Here is an 18657-nt window from a genome sequence, read left to right on the forward strand (position 1 = left end):
GTGAAAATGGAGGCTGATGTTTTGCAGTCTGTGTCCAGGACAACTTGCTTCTCATTCCACTTATCCTACCCTCCTCTCTCCTTCATTAAAAAGATTTTGTGAAATAATGATCTGAACAAGCCTGTGTGTGTTGGAGATCACTGAAAGATTACAAAATGCTGCGGAAAGGATGGAGAGAACGTGAAAGTGAAGGGTTTGAAACTCTCTTTCTCACTGTGTATAAATCCAGTGATGTCACTCTCATACTGTACTACTCATCAAAGAATAACCTCAGTTTCCAGTAGTGCTAAATACAAGTTGCTTTCCTTTATTTATGGGACTTAAACTATTCCAGGACCAGGGAGACTAAATTGCCCACTCTCAACTTACTGAGTTTCCCACGTGTCCTTTCTGGGCAGATGCCAGATAGTCTCCTAGATAATTAATTTTGTGTCATTCTTTCAAAAATTATACAAAATATCCTGCAATATCCATAGGAAGAAATAGCTTCAAATTATTCAACTCTGATATCATTAGCACTTCATCAGCTGACTTTGCTGGTTGCTGTAATGATGCAAAACCATTGTTAATATACTAATAAATACCTGTACTTTTAAACACCTCTTTCTTCACCTCTTTGTCCATCCCGCTAGAAGAGCAGAAATCTGTCAGCAGTACAGTTTATGCTGCCTTGCCCACTAGTAATGGATGTGTAGAGTATACAAACCTTGTTGCCTGAAAATAGTCTGACCTGGGGAGCAAAAATAAACTTTCCATTGCTCTGAGGTACCCAAGTGCCATCTCAAGGACGCAGTTGTTTTCCAGATTCTCTCTAGCCCTTGCTAGTGCAGTTTTCCACCTGCTGACAGCATTTGCTCAGGACAGACGAAATAGTCCAGCTTTATAAAAATTTATTCAGACTTGCTCAAAGCCCTCTCAGTTACCACAGCTCAAGTATTTTCCTTAGAAACTTCCTTTCCTTTGGTGCTTTCAAAACGTGCTGAATTTGGGCATGATAGAACCTTTCTTCAGCTTGGATGTCTGCTTTATACTCAGCCTGACCTCCTGTGTCAGACAGTCCTGTCTAACCTACTAGATTTGCCCATTATCCTTCTCCTTTTGGTCCTTTCCCACCTCCTAAATTGATTCCTTAATACAGAGCACTGCAGCACCGTGACCATCAAGGTATTGTTTCCCAACTGGTTTGTAACTCCACACTCAGAAAAGATGTCTCCTCCCATCCATGTCTCACAAAATGCAAATGTCTGCTTCTCCTTACAGTGTCCCTAATGTATGGATTTTCCTCATCTCGCACCTAACTCTGAAGTGCTTGGAAGGACCATGGGCAAAATAACTGGGGTGCTCAGACTGTGAGACCCCCCTAAATACCATGAAAAGAAGTTGCAGTAAGTACCTGCAAATTTTTTATGGTAACTTTAAATGCATCGTGTACCTAATATTATCATAAACTCTACCAACCACCTGCAACAGTTAATACATCCCCACCTAAAACTCAAGAAATTCAAATTCAAGAAATATTCAAATTTATTGTTGCCTTTCATGCAGAGTCACAAACTTCTAAATCCTGAAGGAAAGAAATGGCTATGATATAGTCCTTCCATGGACGACTTCTTCACTCCAGACTGCTGTCAGAAAAAATACATTTAAAATAGTAATGGATTCTCAGCTGGAAATAACATTTGGAGTCACTTTTCCACATCTCCTGCTTGTAAACTTAATCCTGCCAATCTTTGAGGCTGTACTGCGATTATTTTAACCTTGATAGTTTGCTGGGAAACATGCAGCTAGAAACAATCACCTCAAGCTCTTCCCTACCACAGTGCTTCAGATGGTCCCCACCTTAGGGTTTCCACTCCCACAACAGAACTTTCAGATCCCAGCAAGACAACACAAAACCGCCCTGCAATCGTGCACACCAGAGACAGATGTATATTTGCATGAGAACTGGGATTAAGTAAGCATAGCTTCTTTTAGTTTCATCCCAAAATGATTGCACTTGTTGGTTGAAGGCTGGAATTTGAGCCTAAGTAGTAGGACAAGTGTAAGATGCTTTTGCTGGGAAGACTCTCTGGCTCCTAACAAGGCTGAAATCGTGGTCTCATCTCAGTGTGAACCCTGATTTAGCTGTTTGCATTGCTTCTCTTTGCTCTCCTCCTTGTCGTGAAGCTTCCGGGAGCTGTCAAACTCTGTTAGTCATCTCTAACCTGCTGGTCAACATATTCAAGATGAATGTGAAAGGGACACAGGCTGTGTACAGAGCATAAGAACTTCTCTTACAAATTAGGCTAAACTACTTATTTTGGGCCACTTTCCTCACGCATATTGTATGTCAATCATCCTGCATGGCATCTGTTATGTTACACCTATGTTAGTAAACGGAACAGGGTCCAGGCAGAAATTCAGCACTGGCACATCCCTAACTGTAGTGTTCAGTGGTACCCCAGTCTCTGTGGGGTTTGGCCATGATGGTTGTGCAGACAACATGCAGGCCTCATTCAGGGACATGGGCCAAGACCTTTCCTGTCGGAGGATATGTGCACAAGGCCAGGTTTTCCTGAAATGGAGTGTGTCTGGAGCAAAGACAGTCTGACTGAAAGCCCAGGCCAGATGAGAGCTGTGGATCTTCTTTACTGTCTAGTAAAGAAGTAGCTGTAAGTCCATGTGAAAATGGAGATTCAATAAAAACTCACTCCTCACTTACAGCGGGACAATCCATAAGCTCACAGCTAAGCTTTCTTTTGGCTTTGCATTTCTCTTGCACCTACTGTGAGTAAAACTGTACTTCTGCCCCTCCTCAAGAAGTGTGTGAAGTTCAATGTGATGAAGGATATATCTGCAAAACACTCTACAGACTGAGAATCTCAGTTCCACTATGTCCATACTGCAAAATGCTTCATGAGACAGAGGTTTTAACTACTGGACAGCACCGAACTTCATGTCAACTGCAGCTCTCCTTATCCCAAATCCTTCCCCAAGTTCTAGCATCGCCTCAAGCTCAGATTCTTCCTTCAAGCTACCTTTTGGTCCAGGGGTTCAAACCGAGAGCAAATTTGTTGCCACAGTTAATAAAACAGCTGAGTGATGTCAGTGGACCCTCTGTCTTTTCAGAGTATCTTTTGTATCACAGTTTAAATAAACTCCCCAGAGGAATTGGGTCTTCTCCAGTCTCACCATCAGCTTGACAGGAAATAAAAGGAGGCGTTTTTTCCCACTCACATGCTCTCTCTCATACACACATTTTATTTTCTATAGTATTAGTCCCTGATGAAACCATTTCCCCATGTTGTTCAGCAGATCTCTTTCCATCCACAAACAAGAGGGAAGGGGTATAAACACACTCTATTAATCAAATGGATGAAATTCAAGTAAAACATCACTTAGCTCCAAAGAGCACTCTGATTCAAGAAAACTCAAGCCCAGACTTGATCAGGACTGTGCTTTTAAAGCAAGCTGAAGGCAGCATACACTCTATTTTGCTATAAAACATATCAGAAGACACTGACTAAATTAGATTTACTCTATCTTACCCTGGCATTTTTTCTCTTTAGTGCACTGAAGACAGTTCTTCTTCAGGCAAACTAGCAAACATGGACAGTAATCATTTTCTTCATCTGGCATCCAAACTGTTTAACTTTTTCCAGGAAGAAAATTTTAAAAATCCAGTGCAGAGCAGACATCTTTTTTGATCCAGGTAACATCTCTAAGAACTATCAGCAGTAGTAACAAACAATTTAAAGTTCATTGTTTGAGTATATCTCATACATATAAATTAAATTGCTGTAGGGAGTGATGTTTATTCTCCCCCAGGTATGGACTCAAAGGAAGTTTCAGTAGAAAAGAAGTCACACAAGACAGTAAATAAAAACCTACCAAGAGAGACTGATACACAGAAAAGGTGCCCAAGGAACTAAACAAATCTTTGCCTCTGTCGTGGTTTAATCCCATCCCGGAACCAAATCCCATGCAGCTGCTTGTTCACTCCCCTCACAGTGGGATGGAGAAGAGAATGGGAAGGGTAAAAGTGAAAAATCTCATGGCTTGAGGTAAAGACAGTTTAATAAGTAAAGCAAAACCCATGCATAAGCAAAGAAAAACAAGAAATCCATTCACTACTTCTCATGAGCAGGCAGGTGTTCAGCTATCCTTGGGAAAACTGGGCTCCATCATGTTTAATGGTGACTTGGGAGTACAAACACTATCACTCCAGAATGTCCCCCCTTCCTTCTTCTTCTCCCAGGTCTATATGCTGACCATATGATATGAAAGGTCCCTTTGGTCAGTTGGACTCACCTGTCCCAACTATGTCCCCTCTCAGCTCCTTATGCACCCCCAGCCTGCTCACTGGTAGGGTGGTGTAAAGAGCAAAAAAGGCCCTGAGACTGTGCAAGTGCTGCTCAGCAGTAAACTAAAACATTGTTTTCAGCACAAACATAGCCCCTTACCAGCTACTATGAAACAAATTGTTCCTATACCAGCCCAAACCAGCACAGCCTCTTTTTATTCTTCTAGAAATACTGTCACTAAAATAACATTTGACTTCTGTCAGTTGTTTCACTAATGATTCTCAGAAACTGACTCAGCATCAAAGCATTTAGTTTTAAATAAACAAATACCAAGTTGCAGTCCCAGTTCTGCAGAATTTACAGAAAAATATTTACTAATACCCCTGCTTTTCTAGCAGAACCCTTTTGAAACATGTTGGATTACTGGCCACATAGACTTAAAATTAGTCTAGAGGTACAGCAGTTGAGCAGTCAAATACCCAGTGTCACCTTTGTCATCCTCTGAGAACACTTCCTTGCTTTATCAGCAGGGCATGCAACACACAGGTTGTCTTGTTCATGCTTACAGATTTTGTGGTGATGCTACGATGATGGCAAATGGTAGGAAGAAGATGGCACATTCCCACTACCTACTGAAAAACTATGGATGGAAATATAGGAACAGAAACATATTGGGTACCCAATTATTTTTCATTTTTTCTGACTACTAGTAATTTCCATGATTTTGCTACAGTATTTTTTATGCTATTCTAAGGCAGAAATGTATTTGCCTCAACTGCTGGTTGCTAACAACAACTGTACCTGGAAGTGGCCCTAATAACGCAGCTTAGTGAATCCAAATCTACATGAGGGTCTTATAGAAGCACAGACTGAAAGGCAGAAACCTGTGGAGAATATAAAGGACAGCCAGTGAACTTTCTAAAATGCACAGGTATCAGTCAATATGTTGCACTCTTTTTCCTTGAGGTTCTACTTCTCCATAGTTACCAGAGCAGACAGATGTCTGTTCTCAACAGGAACAGGCCAAACGGCTTTTAAGTGCTGTTATTTTTGGCTATATAGAGCTCAATTTATTAATTGGCAGGTTTTTTTGGAAATCCAGCTAGCGCTCTCTAATTCAGTGGCACAACATCCCCAATGATTTAAAAACAGCTGCTTTGTGCTGAAGTAGAGAAGAGTTGGGATGAACCACCTTCTCCTTTCCTAGCACAGCTGATGGATTTGAATGAATAACAGTGCTTTTTCTCCCTGTACAATATGCTATTACCTAACTTGCTACTTTTTGCTTATTCAGTATTTCCATGGTAAGAGAGGTTGGAGACATCACTAGTGTATTTCATATAATAATCCCCCCGGGTGGAAGCCAGTTATTTGATATTTTAAATTACTGATGCTCCTCAACTACATCTCTGTTTACACTAGCACTAAAATTGACCTTGTCTGTCTCAGCAGATAAGAGAAGAACAAGAAAGCTTCTTACCTTTGAGTTTTTAGGTGAATGCCCTGCTGCAAAGTACACTGATGTCACTGGAAGACTCCCGTTGATCTCAGCAGTTTTTTGGAATATCTGGAGTGGTTGAAATACAGAGGCTACATATTAAATTGGGTTGTGTACTGGTTGACTTAGAGACTGTATTTTTGGTCTCTACATGTACACATCCAAAATGGACCAATACTCATTTGCCTTGACCTTTCTCTTTGAAAGACAACTTTGGAGTCTCAAGTCCTAATCCTTTGAGGGTATTATTATTAACGGTCTCTCATCCATCTGCAGAATTTCTTGTTTTGGAAATCATATTGAAACACATACTTCAAGCAATCTATTTTGTTCAGCCTGCGTCCTGTCAAAGGAGATGGGATGAGGCACCTCCATAGGCTCTGAGGACAAGAATTCCTTCTCCAAGTTTTCTGCTCTTGGGTGTATTTCAGTTTAGGTGAGACTTATTTAAGTATGAACAAAGAAGAATTCTTAGGTGCAAATTCTAAGGTCAAGATTTGCAAAATCAGACTGCAGCCAGCAAGATATCCCGTGACTCCTAAAAACAGTGGGAACCCATCTAGCTGCAAGGAGATACTTCCCACCTGGTGTTGCAGGGACAAATAATACATGGTAATTTCATAGGCACTTTTCAATCTATCCAAGGGTAAGAATACCTGCCTGGCTTCCCTTCTCTCTTAGATACCTTGTTTTACATTATTAAACTGTGGACACCCCCTGCCCCTTCCAACAACCATAACTTGTACTGCTCACAAATGACATTTCAGGAAATGTTACATTACATAGAGCCAAGCAGCATGATTGTGCAATTCACTTGATTGAGTGCACCAGGATAGGAAGCCAAGCAAACCCCCACCGCGGTCTGAAACCCGTGGAGCAGACAGAGTTCTCTCTTCATGCAGTGTCTCCAGATTCCCAGGCCTGGTTGAAAGCCTTCTTCTGATTTATGAGTAATGAGCCTGCTGGTGATTTCTAAGCAGCAAACTTCCAAACAGAACTGCTGATGGGCACTGCGCTGTATCATATAAGTTAGACAACACCTAGGCAGACTCTCAAAGGATGCTTTCGTTGGGATGGGAAACTATATGGTGATTGAGTGCTCTCCTGTCACTGTCTTCTCTCGCTTTGCACAGTGTTTAACCTTCAGTTGCTGTTAAACTTAGATTTTTTAAAGTTTTTGTTTTAAAGAACTTATCTGCAACCACAGCACAGAAATATACGAAGCCTAGTGTTGAAGGTGCCAGTGAGACTGATTGATGCAAAAGTCTGGTTTTGAGGATGGGAGGAGGGAGAGCGAATTCCTTTAGTTGTGCTTAAAAGTAACAAACTTAAAAACAAGACAAGAAAGTTGAGTGGAAGCTGAGAGGTTGAATGCAAGCTCTGCCAAGATTTGAAAAGCTACAAGCTAATGCTGGTACTGTGTGTTTTCTTAATGGTTAAGGAATCAATCTTTTTTGTACACAGAGCTTCTAGCACACAGACAGTGTAAGCTAAGGGCATTACAAAGTCAGGGAAGTGATTAAAAAATGATTTGCTATTGGTATTTTGACTGAAGAAGTAGAGAAAAAAAAAAGTCTTAAGACATGTTTTTACTGGAGCATTCTTTGTCAAAAGTCTTCCTTACTTGAACTCCAGAAGATGTCTGGCCAAGTTCTGCCTATTACTCTCTGATTTTTATTTCCGAGTACGACTGAGATGTAGACTTTGATTGTACTACCTACCTGCATCCTGCACATGTATATGTTACATCTGTGTATCTCTTAGACATGTCAAAAAGCCTACCTGGACATACACTTGCCTCTGTAAAATCTCTTTGCCTCAACGGACTTTCACGCTTGTACCCACGTGGTTGTTCAAGTAGCTCTCAAAAAATCTTCCTCATAAAGGAAGCAAGACATTTAATGTTAAATAATCACCAGTCTGACTCTTAATATGAAGTAAGTTTAGGCCAAGACCTAGTTTTTTAAAGCAGTTGAAACTTTGTCCAGATCTTCAGTAAGACGTGAAGACAGTTTTGCCGTATTTTTAGAAGTAACAAGCATAAAATGTAACAGGAAACTGCAAATGGGACTGCTTGTTATCCCTGTGGAAAAGGGGGGGAAAAAAGGGAAAATAAAATCCCTCAGGATTTTGGAAGAAAGGAACATCTGTGAAGCAGGGAAATAAAAAACTACGTCCAAAAAAGACATCTAGAAACTGAAATCTTCTTGGAGGCCTTTAGGGTGGTGCCTAGCCTCTCCATGACCACTTTGGGAATCTCACTGTTGCTGTAACACAAATGGTGAGACCAGTTTGGAGGAAGAGATGTGGAACTCTTTTTTCCTGCCCTTTAATCTGGTGAATCTGTAGCTGGCACATTTTCTGAAGCTGTGACTCCCATTTTTATCAGGTCACCAGAGGGACCCTGCTAGGCTGGCTTAAAGGTGATGGCTTTGGCCCTGGGAATGGAAAGACAGATGAAATTAAGACAAAGAAAACTCTGTCCCTCTTTCCATGGCCCACGTGGCCGGATGACACGATGTGCACCTCCCAGGGTATCACCACTAGGATGCAACCAGGTGACTCTGACAAAGCCGGGATGTCTCACCTTGGAGATGCTACCTGGTGGTCAGGATTGCTCAGTTCAGGCAGCAGAAGTGTGGCGTGGGCTGATGGCCTTTGCCAGCGCTGCAGGGCTTGGAGCAGAGCCTGACCTGCTGAAGAGCCTGTGAAGAGCACTGTATTTTTGGTGCAGAGTCTGTCCCGAGCCATGCTTGTCGAAGCAGCATTAGTTAGCTTGAGATGTCAAAACACCTATATTTCTAAGAAAAAGGAATTAATTTTTGTGCCAGGCTTAGGGGATGGTTCCATTTTTATGCTGCTAATGGAGTATCAGAGTTGCCTTTTGGTGTGCTTTATTCACAAGCTGGTCTGGAGACAACTTTTTTTTCTTCAAAGTGTTTTTTCTAAAATGAATTGCTTGTAGTTTCGATGAAGTTGTTCCTCCTCCAGGCTATACATCAGTGCCTCATTATGCACCAGTTACTCCCTTAATTTACAAGCTGTGGTAGTCATTGTGTTTTACTATGCTTTAAATTTATTTATCTGGAAAAGATCCACTCAAAATCAGTGTTTTTCCTTCCTCAATTCTCACTAAGATCCTGCTTTTTGTACAGATTATGACCGGAGTATAAAGCAGCCAAAGTGAGATGCCAAATTTTTCAAATCACTTGTCTTCCAACAAAAATTCACATTAAAAAGGGACTGAAGGAGCGACATGACACCCCTGGTGCTGCTAATACCCTTTTGCAGGTAGCACTTTTGGAGGAGCATTCCGTATTTAACTTCACATTGTCTGGTCTGTTTTTACTGTGTGATTTTTACAGAATTTGATAGTCTCTGTCCAGCTGGTTTTGAATGTGTCTTACCTCTGTTCATACTGATCACATAAAAGCATTTTAACTTCACATTAAACTTCTCACAGCTCTGTTATAAAACGGACATAATTTCAAATGAAGACCTACTACTGCCTGTTCTAAGACCAAAACCAGGTTTCTAACAACTTTGTGAGTTCTACTGTTTAGCCGTTAGTGCTAACCCAAACCCTGGCTCCTTCTGAACTTTCCACTGGCTGAACAATTCTGGCAGATTTTTAAAAAAGTTTTTAGGGGCTTTCTTTGTGCCCAAGGAAAGCAGCATTTCTCTGTGGAGTTGGAGACCCATGTCAGGACTCCTCATTCTCATTCCAGGAACACAATATGCTCTTTGATGTGCACTTACTCAGCAGCACATGAGGTAAAGCTGGCCGACCTCTTGTTTTGTGCATAGGTAATTTATGCACTGCCTCTGGGAGCACACAAATGACAGGACTTACATGTGTGAACCCTATTTGTGCATGAAATCAAGTGTAAATTTAGAGCAGATGGGGTTTTGACTCATTCATGATAGAATTTATGGCCAAGATTAATAAAAAAAAAAGAAAAAAAAGGAGAAAAAAACCTCAACCTGAAGTTACTTTCCAAAATATATTCTTAGGTATCCAAGAACCTGTTTTACAAAAGTGAGGAGCGACCTATAGATTCTCTGAAATTAAAACAGCACATAGGGTATATATGTATATACATATACATACATACATACATACATATATATACATATATATGCTGGATGTATACAGGGCATGTACCTGGTGCTTAGTAGTTCTTGAAAAAGACTGCTTGTTTTTGTGCCTGAGTGGCGTTCTTTAAAAGATGGACTAAGCTGCCATCTAATAAAAACCATTCAGTTTAATTATCTTATCAGTGAGCTGTTGCTGCTTATGGGAGTGGAGGGATCAGCTGTAGACAGAGGTGGGCACAGACACTAATCCAAAGGATGGAAATGGTGGGGAGAGAGTTGCCACTGCCAGACTCCTCTAGTTCAGATGCAAAACATTCCGGAGTATTTGTACACACACACACACACACACACACACAGGTGAATCCTCTCTACATTCAAAATCAGAGAGGCAAACTGATCAGTCTTTAAAGCTGTGTCTGCCCCAACCTAGATCAGTTCTTTTGTTGTACCCCCTTGTCAAGGCCTTGGACAAACTTTGGCATGTATCACTGCTGATGGTGTGGTGCAATATCTCATGCAGCACAGCAGTATCTGTAAAAGATGTTAACCACCCTTAACAGCTCCCCAGCAAAAGCTCTTTGTGGCTGCAAGTTTGTCCTTTTTTAAAAATTTCCTTCCATTTATTTGGTTACTGTCTCTGTAAGCTTTGGACACAAGTATTGTTATATTGTAAGCAATATATGTACATAGTGTATATTGCCAAAGCCAATGTTCAGAAAGCATGAGGAGTTTTTAACTTCCCCACTCTTCTCTTTTGTCTTCTGATTCCTCCTCTATCTTTTCCATCTGTTCACAACTGGGCAAGGTTCTTGGCTGCTGACTTTCCTTGATGGGGTCTAGTGTCTTTAGCTGTCCTCTAGGACCTGCTCACAAGCAGTGATGCAGCTGGCTGGGAAAGCTTTGTGAATCTCATTCCTCCTAAATAGTTTATGATTTCCCTCAAGCCTGTGGAAATTCTTCTCGGGAGAGACAACTTCGTGGCATGCTGGGATGTCCATCCTCTGAGGGAACCCTGTCATGGTTATTGATGATCCTTTATTTCAAAAAATCCATCACAAGGGTGGAAAAAAGATCTACTGGAATGAGGCAGTCCCTCTTGTTTTGCTGACTCAAGAACATTTGGTATGTATAAATTTAAATTGGTACATAATGAAGTCTTCATAACAGTGCTGTGTGAACACTGCTTGGTATCCCTAAAGGCCGGTTTTCTCTTTGAGTTCCATTCCATCAGTCTTTTTGTTTGACTGTGGCCTCTCTCTATCAGCAACTAAGAAGATTTTATGCTGTTTTGAAACACAACCACATGTCTTAAAAACAAGCAGGCTTCTTTTTGCAGCATATAACATGACTCCTTTTGGAGTAAGTAGTCATGAATGTAAGCAGAGGGTGCAAAAGGTTATGGATAGTGTAAAATACTAAGGGAAAAACAGGGCAATACATTTTTATTTTTTAGTCCATCCTTTTGTAAGTCCAACTGCCTAAGGCCATTTGAAAATCCCAGCCTGAAGGATTCATAGCGATGAAACTCAAGACATAAATATCCAAAGCGCAATCATGTTACCTCTGCTGGTTCCTCCCTTTGTATGTAACACCTTTGTATGTAACACCAATCTGTTACATCTCGTGTTAAATTACAGCAAGTGCTTTGAGCCAAGGCTGTGGGCTACTTTGCACTGCTCTAGAAGTATTTTTTTGCTTTAACAAAAGTGCTACTGGCCCTGATATCACTGCTATGAGTATTTTGGAAAGAGACCAGTCACCAGAAAGGATGCCATTCCCAGAACTGACGTGTGGTTTGTACCTTTCTCCTGAGCACTTGGTTGACTCAGGGGTGTAAATGATGTAGTTCCCTGCCATGGCTGCTAAGGCTTCTTCACGTTCTCCTCGCTTCCTGTGTGCAGTGCTTAACTAAACCCCACCACACAGAGAAGAGATTTGTGGGAGGTGGGCTGCTGCACTCACCATACACATGCAGGGAAGGCACAGCCTGCCTAGCCACCGTGTGGCCTTGGCATGATACCATAGGTTTTAACTTTCATATTTTTCAAATCCTGTACTGCCTAGTGTGTAACTCTGAAGCTTCTTGTAGCCTGTTAATTTCTGCTCTCTCACACTAGGTAGACATAACAAAGCCTCTCCAGGCCTGCTCTCCAAGGACACTCAGACCGTCCTCGGCCCAAAAAGTATAAACCAAAGAGCCTCTAAAGGGAGGGGCAAGCTGAGGGGAATTACATCATTAAACCGAAACTTTAATTGGAGAATTAACCCTGCTATGCAAATGAGCCAAACGTATAAAAGTGTGAAGAACTCGTGACCTGTCATCCATCTTGGGGTCCATCTTGGCAATAGCCTCTGGCCCCAGGGGGTACCTTTGGAGGCCTTTCAAATAAACACCTACCTTTATTCCCTCACTCCTGTCTAGTCTCTGTTTCTAGGAGGCCTCTTCAGGCATCAGGCAAGAACACCCCGGGGTGCGCCTGCTCCAAGTGAGAGTGAGGACAGGGAGAGTGGTGATGGGATCCCCTTCTCCTTTGCTGGCTAAATGCAAGGATATCTTTCCAGTCTGGGCGTTTTTTAGAGTAGATCTGGGGTTTCAGCAAAGGCAAAGTGTGATGAGCCCTCCTGCTGTGCCTTGTCTCCTGCAGCGTGGCCAGTGCTCACAGCTCCCCACATCTGTCCCTGGGTGTCAGGAGCCAGAAGGCCTTTGGCGCCGGTGTGACTGACACCCAGCACGGTGCTGTCGGGGAGAGATAAGGGCAAAGGAACACATGGTAGAGTTCCCCAGTACTCTGTGGTTTGGGTGCAGCCATTTGCATAAGTCAGGCTCTTCTTTTTCAAACTATGAGAAGAATTTCTACCTTAATCCCAAGCCTTATTGACACTTGGCTATGGCTGCTCTGGCAGCCGTCAGGGGAGGGAAGTCCAGTGTGGCATGCTGCAGAAAGGGCAGAGTAGCTGACTCTGCAGACACCTGCCTCTGTAGGTTGGAGGATTGAGCCTGAAGGGAGAAAAATAGGCTGAACTTGCTGACCACTGCCTGATTTCAGCTGGTGTGCTAAGATGGCTTGAGGCTACTGCAAACAGAGGGACAAAGAGCTGTAAAAGGCTTCTTTTCCATCTCCCTTTTCTTCCAGATAACATTCCCAACAGCACTCAGAGATTCAGACATCATAGGCCAAAAGCAGTGGTGTAAAAATGTCCTGGAACTTAAACATCTAGCTTTCCTTTGCCATCTGGCTTGGGAGTAGCTTTAATGTTTCATTGCTGCTCTCCACTGTTGCAAGGGATGGAGTTTTGTTTTGGTTTCTTCATGAAGTCCAGGCTCTCAGGTAGAAAAATCAAGTGACTCCAATAGCTGGGGCATTACAGAAAACACCAAGTAATAGTGAAACATGATAAAATTGCAGGTTCAGGAAGTCTCACAGAGTCTCAGCCCATGACAGAGTTTGACTTAAAAACCAAAAAAATGACAAAGACGGCATTACCTAATGCAGATGAGAAAGCACAATAAAATTGTGCGCAATTTCTGTTCCTTTGTTACTGACAGAGTCCCATAGCAATTTCCGGGATTGTAAAAACATCCTAATAAATTTCCAGTGTTTCCTCAAGTTGAATGAATCACAGAAATGCTCCTAGCCTTGAATAGGTTTAGCATTCACATCCACTGCTCAATGGAAAACTCAGTTGAATCATGGTGCAGCTAGAAACAGGTTGTAAATCACGGCTACGGGCCATGCGGTATGGAGCGCTGTTTAACAACATAACCAACAATAAGATTCCTTCAAGATGGAAGCAAAGACTTCTTCCACGATGGAAAATGAATGGGTAGACAAAAGGAAAGACATCACCCTCTGGCTGGACTTGTAGCTCAAGTGAGAGAAGTTTAGGAAATCCTTAATGGGACAAGAAATAACCCTAGGGAATCAGCAGGTGTTTCTGCTGCTCCTCATTGAATTTAGAAGCAAAATAGTGCAGTGCATGGGAAGCATATTTGTCTGGTGATCAGCTCTCCTGTAGGACCGCAATTCACCTCCACCCCCTGTTGTCCAGTTCCTTGCTGGAAGAAGCTGAGCTTGAAAATGCTCTGCTGCCTTAAATGCTTGAAAATATTTGCCTTAACTGCTGTGGTATAAGCCAGGGGGACTGCAGAACAAATACAATTATGCTGGTATCACTGGAATGCTCAGGAGGTCTAATTTGGGTTGGAGTATTTGAGACCAACTTTGGAGACTCCTCAGGAGAGTTGTCCTTTTTGTATAGAAGGTAAGAAGAAGGAGATAAATGTTTTTTGGCAGAATGTCACATCTTCCCAGTGTTTCCTTTCAGATGCTCTGAAAGGAGCAGGGCGGACCTTGGGAGAAGTGGTAGGTTGAGCCTTTTGCTGTTTCAGCTAAAATGGGACAATTGTGGGACACAAGACTCCTGAGGGTGATGGGAACTGGTGGAGGAAGTCCTTTGCTGGGTAAGAGGCAGCCCTTTCCTCTGAGGCCAAAGAGGGAGCACAAGCTACGAGGCAGGAAGCAACACCAGTGGTCGCCAGCTTTCCTGAGAAACCTGCCAGGCCCAGGTCAAGGCAGGGGTACCTGGAGGAGGAAAAGTGTATTGGCTGCTATGAGGGGATCCAGCAGAAAAACACAGGAGGAGGGTATCATAGATGGGGATTCCAGCTTGTATGAAGGAGGGTATGGTCCCAGAGAACTGGCTGGGAGCAGATGGTTTGCATGGTGAAGGCTTTCAGGAAAGAGTCCGGCATAGCTGCTGGACAGAAGGGGAAGGCCACAAGAGCAGCAGCACTCAGGAAACCTGCTAAAAATGTGCTAATCCAGAAGCACTTTCGAAGAACCAAGATAAAAAAAAAGTGTCCCAGGTATTCAGAGGGGTGAGCGTGTGTCAGCGCAGCCTGCTCTCCCCATTTGCCCATCTCCCAGGCACTCCCCACTAGGTGCCAGTATAGGAGCACACCACTGCAAGTACACTTCGAGGAGGGAGAAAAAGGCATGGTTAAGACTTTTCAGACGTACATGTGCTTGAAAATGTGATTTCAAATAGACATGTGTTTGTAGTGTTCTCAGTTTATACTGAATAATTAATTAATAATATTAATTCTGAATATACACCATGCACGGGGTCACCAGTAGTGTCTAAAGCGATTCCCATGGGCAATGTTGCTATTAAAATGTTAGATGGAGCAGTACAGGGGGTAACCAGCTGCTGTAGCCTTTGGGTGGTCCCCACTGCCCCTGGGCAATGGGAGCCCCAAATAGGTTGACATGGACAGAGCCTGTCCACTTCCATCCAGCTGGAAAAGAGCCCCATCACCCAATGGTACTTGCTGCTGGAAGAATATTTAATTGTCAAATCATGGGTTTTATCAGAAAACAACAGACAGGCATGGAATCCTTTCTTTTTTCTTAATCCACCTGGCAACACACATAGCTAAACTCCTACTGAGTAGAAATAATTTTATAAACTGCGTTTGCGCTTCACCATGGATACATGTGCAGTAGAAAGCAGGATGACACTTGAGGTGGAGGACACCTGGTGGGTACTTCACCGAGCCTCAGAACTGAGCCACAAGATCATGAAACACATTGCCAGTACATTTCAAGTCTTTCTGGAAGAAAAGTGTTGCTCCATAACCGGCAGACCACCTCTGCCTGCCCTCTGCACTGCAGATTTAGTTATAAAATTAAGTGAATAAACAGTGAATAAAGTAATGAGCAGGACAATTCTCTGTTACAGACCGCTGTGGGAACAAACAGTTTGTTGAAGCTCTGATGTCTGTCAAGTCTTAAATCTTTCTGAAAAGAGGTTAAGTTGCTTTGGTTTCTCTGTTAGCCGTGCCAAAATAAATAGAATGTGCTCAAGTGAAGAAAACAAATACTTGAAAATAATGAAAAATCAATAGTACCCTTGTTATTCGGTAGCAGGTATACAGATCTAATCTGACAGGCTGTATTGAAAGTGTAAACTGAATGCTCGCACACATGTATTAGTAATGTCAAGATGAAATGTTAGCTTAAATCTTATCAATTTGGTTTATAGGACAGGGAGGAATTACTGGAGTAATTTTACCTGAACAGCCCCCACACACCACCCCATTTTGGAAAGGGTAGCTCTCAATAGAGTGTGTATTTGTGTGTGTTTAAAAATGTTCCGATTTCAGGTACCCTTCTTCTTTGCCATGAAGTTTTTAATATCGCCTCAACCTGTCAGCTTCTCCAGTCAGGAAGAAATACTAACAGCAAACCTATTTTCATGGAGAAATTTAAAGGAGTCTTTCATTCTTGGCCTGATAGCATTATTCCCATGGGCAGAGGACAAAGAAATATACAGCTAAGGAACAATTTCACATAAAAATTACATCCCTTCGTCCAAAAGCCCTGCTATGTGTCACGCTGTTGTGGAGCACATACAGGAACTGCCTCTGCCCTTTTGTACAGAGCTGGCCTTTAGGCTCCATGCAGTCTGCATCCACCGGCCCCACTCATCTGAGAGAAGGATGAATTTAAAGAGATTCCAAGCTTTCATTTTCTGAATGTGTGTGTTTCTAGTCCTTTTCCATAGCAAATGGAAATATCTTAGGGATGGCAAGTTTTTTCTTTTGCTAGAATTAAAAACAAACAAACAAACCCACCAACCAAGTAAAATACGGTCCTCCACAGATGCAACATGGGCAAGGAAGGATGTAGTGACAGAAGAAGGGAGACAAGGCTTGCTTTGGTAGGTCTGATCTGCCACCCAGCAGCCCAAGAATCTTCCAGCAACAGTCAGTACAAGATGGTTAGGGGGAAAGTACAAGATGAACACAGTTTCACTGCTCCACTGTTCAAACCAAGGAAATGGATTGCAAGACTGCAAATATTCAAAGAGAAATCTGTCCTATTATTTTTGGAGCAGCATCCTCTGCGATGTGTGTAAGTCATCAGAACAGAATGAATCCAGTGATGATTATTTTCAGCAATGAAAAAAAGCCACCGGGAGATTTGGTTTGGGAGGAGTCACAAGGAGGGACAGGACCTAATTTTTGAGAATGTAGGCTGTGTCATGCACTCTCCTCTAGCAGTCATGGTAGAGGCTGGATTGTCACCTGGGTAGAGGTTGTGCAGTATGGTGCGCCAAGGAAAAGAGAGACAGGGAGACCTGCATTTGCCATTTCCATGTCCAAGATGCTCCTCCGAGTTGCCCAACATGAGCCAGTGGACCTTGTGTTTTCTCTGTGGGACACAGAGCTGATGAGGGTCTGAGTGCTGCTGAGGGTGTTTTTAGTGAGAGGCTGAGCTCTCCCAAGGTCTCTCTGTTGTGTAGGGAGTGTGGAAATGGGGCTGCACAATCCCATGGCTTTGGGGAGAACAGCTCTTTTCCTGTGCCTCTTGGGAAAGGGTGACTCAGGCCCATCAGTGCTTTGATCAGCTTGGAGCCAGCATTGGCAAAACTTCAGAGAGCCCTGGATTACCTGAGAAGGTGCAGATAACAGGTATGCACATTGCTTAACTGCAGACACTTATTTGGAGACTAATTTAGGAGAACTATTGTCCTTGATTAAGGAGGTCTTTTCTTCTAAGGTTCCCTATCTCATCATGTCAGAGATTTAAATTATATGGATGCTTCCTCTCTTGAGTACTCAAGGAGCATAAGGAGTGTCACCATCACAATTATCTCCTCTTCTAGATCTCCACCAAAGTGAGGGCTTACAGGGCATACTTCCCATTTTGTAAGTAACACAGGAAATTTTCTGAACATTTGGTATCCAGGCTTACCTGATTTGGAGCCCTTTCTCTTTGTTTCAGTGAAGCTTAGCAAACTATTATTGTTACTTGTAGCAGTTATTTCCCAATAGAGAACTGCTTTGAGTGCCAGGGTCATCCTGTTTGCAAAGAGGATGACTAGGTTATTGGAGGCTATTGAACTCTCCAGCCTCACTTTGTGGAAACAGAAAGTGCTGTGGGTGCAGCTTACCTTTAACTGCTGCTGATGCATAGAAGCACCTAAGTGAGATGTGAATATCAACACTACCACATCCATTGCTGTTTGTAATGCATAGCACTGCCTTTGCCACCTTTTCCATTCTCCATTGTTGCCTGCCTTCCTTGGGAACATGCTTGGCTATTTGTGGCTGACTAGATTCTGCACTCCTGGAGCGGGCCAGGCGCAGGCTGTCCCTCGAATCCACTCTTGGGAAATGGCATTACCTTTTGTGTGTCTGTGTGAGCACTCCACCCTGGAATTTTCACAGACTAGAAAATGGGTTAAATCAATTAGAGCAACACGAACTGCAATTGGTTTTGCATGAATCTATTTGCAAGATAAGAATTATCTTCACTCCTCCCCCGTGAACAATAACTGACAACCTTACACTCCTTCTCAAATGCTTTTTGATAGGTTAATGGGCCCTTATTGAGAGCATATAATTGCAGCAGTTTTGGTTCAAGAGCTGATGTGATGGATTACATCCCTCTTGATGCTTGGGGTTGGGATACAATACAGAGAGGCTGCCCGGACCCTCTGGTGCCAGAGGGCTTAACACGGTATTGACAGGGCTGTGCATATTAAATCCAGATCAACCTTCTGAATGAATGCAGGCACATCTGAACTTACATGTCTGGAAATGTCCTTCCATAATCTTAAAGGAGTTATTTTTAGTAAAGGTTGTAAAAAAAAAAAAGAAAGAAAAAAGCTCATACCCTTACTTACTGCTGAGATATGAGCTGAAGGAAACTCTCCTGTCAGATCTGTTTCATATATGTTACAAGAACAGCAAAACAGAAAAGTTCAGCA

At 42.6% G+C, this 18657-nt stretch overlaps 1 long non-coding RNA gene across 1 annotated transcript in view; it reads right to left on the minus strand.

Annotated features, from left to right (window-relative positions):
• Window positions 1-5668: 5668 nt before the first annotated feature.
• LOC108447651 overlaps window positions 5669-18657 on the minus strand; it is a 29220-nt gene continuing 16231 nt past the window's right edge. The window contains exon 4 of the long non-coding RNA XR_001863317.1: window positions 5669-5850. This is a non-coding gene — a long non-coding RNA (uncharacterized LOC108447651). The remainder of the gene's footprint in view (window positions 5851-18657) is intronic.

This window comes from Corvus brachyrhynchos, unplaced genomic scaffold (assembly GCF_000691975.1).
Source record: "Corvus brachyrhynchos isolate BGI_N302 unplaced genomic scaffold, ASM69197v1 scaffold106, whole genome shotgun sequence".
Taxonomy (NCBI): Eukaryota; Metazoa; Chordata; class Aves; order Passeriformes; family Corvidae; genus Corvus; species Corvus brachyrhynchos.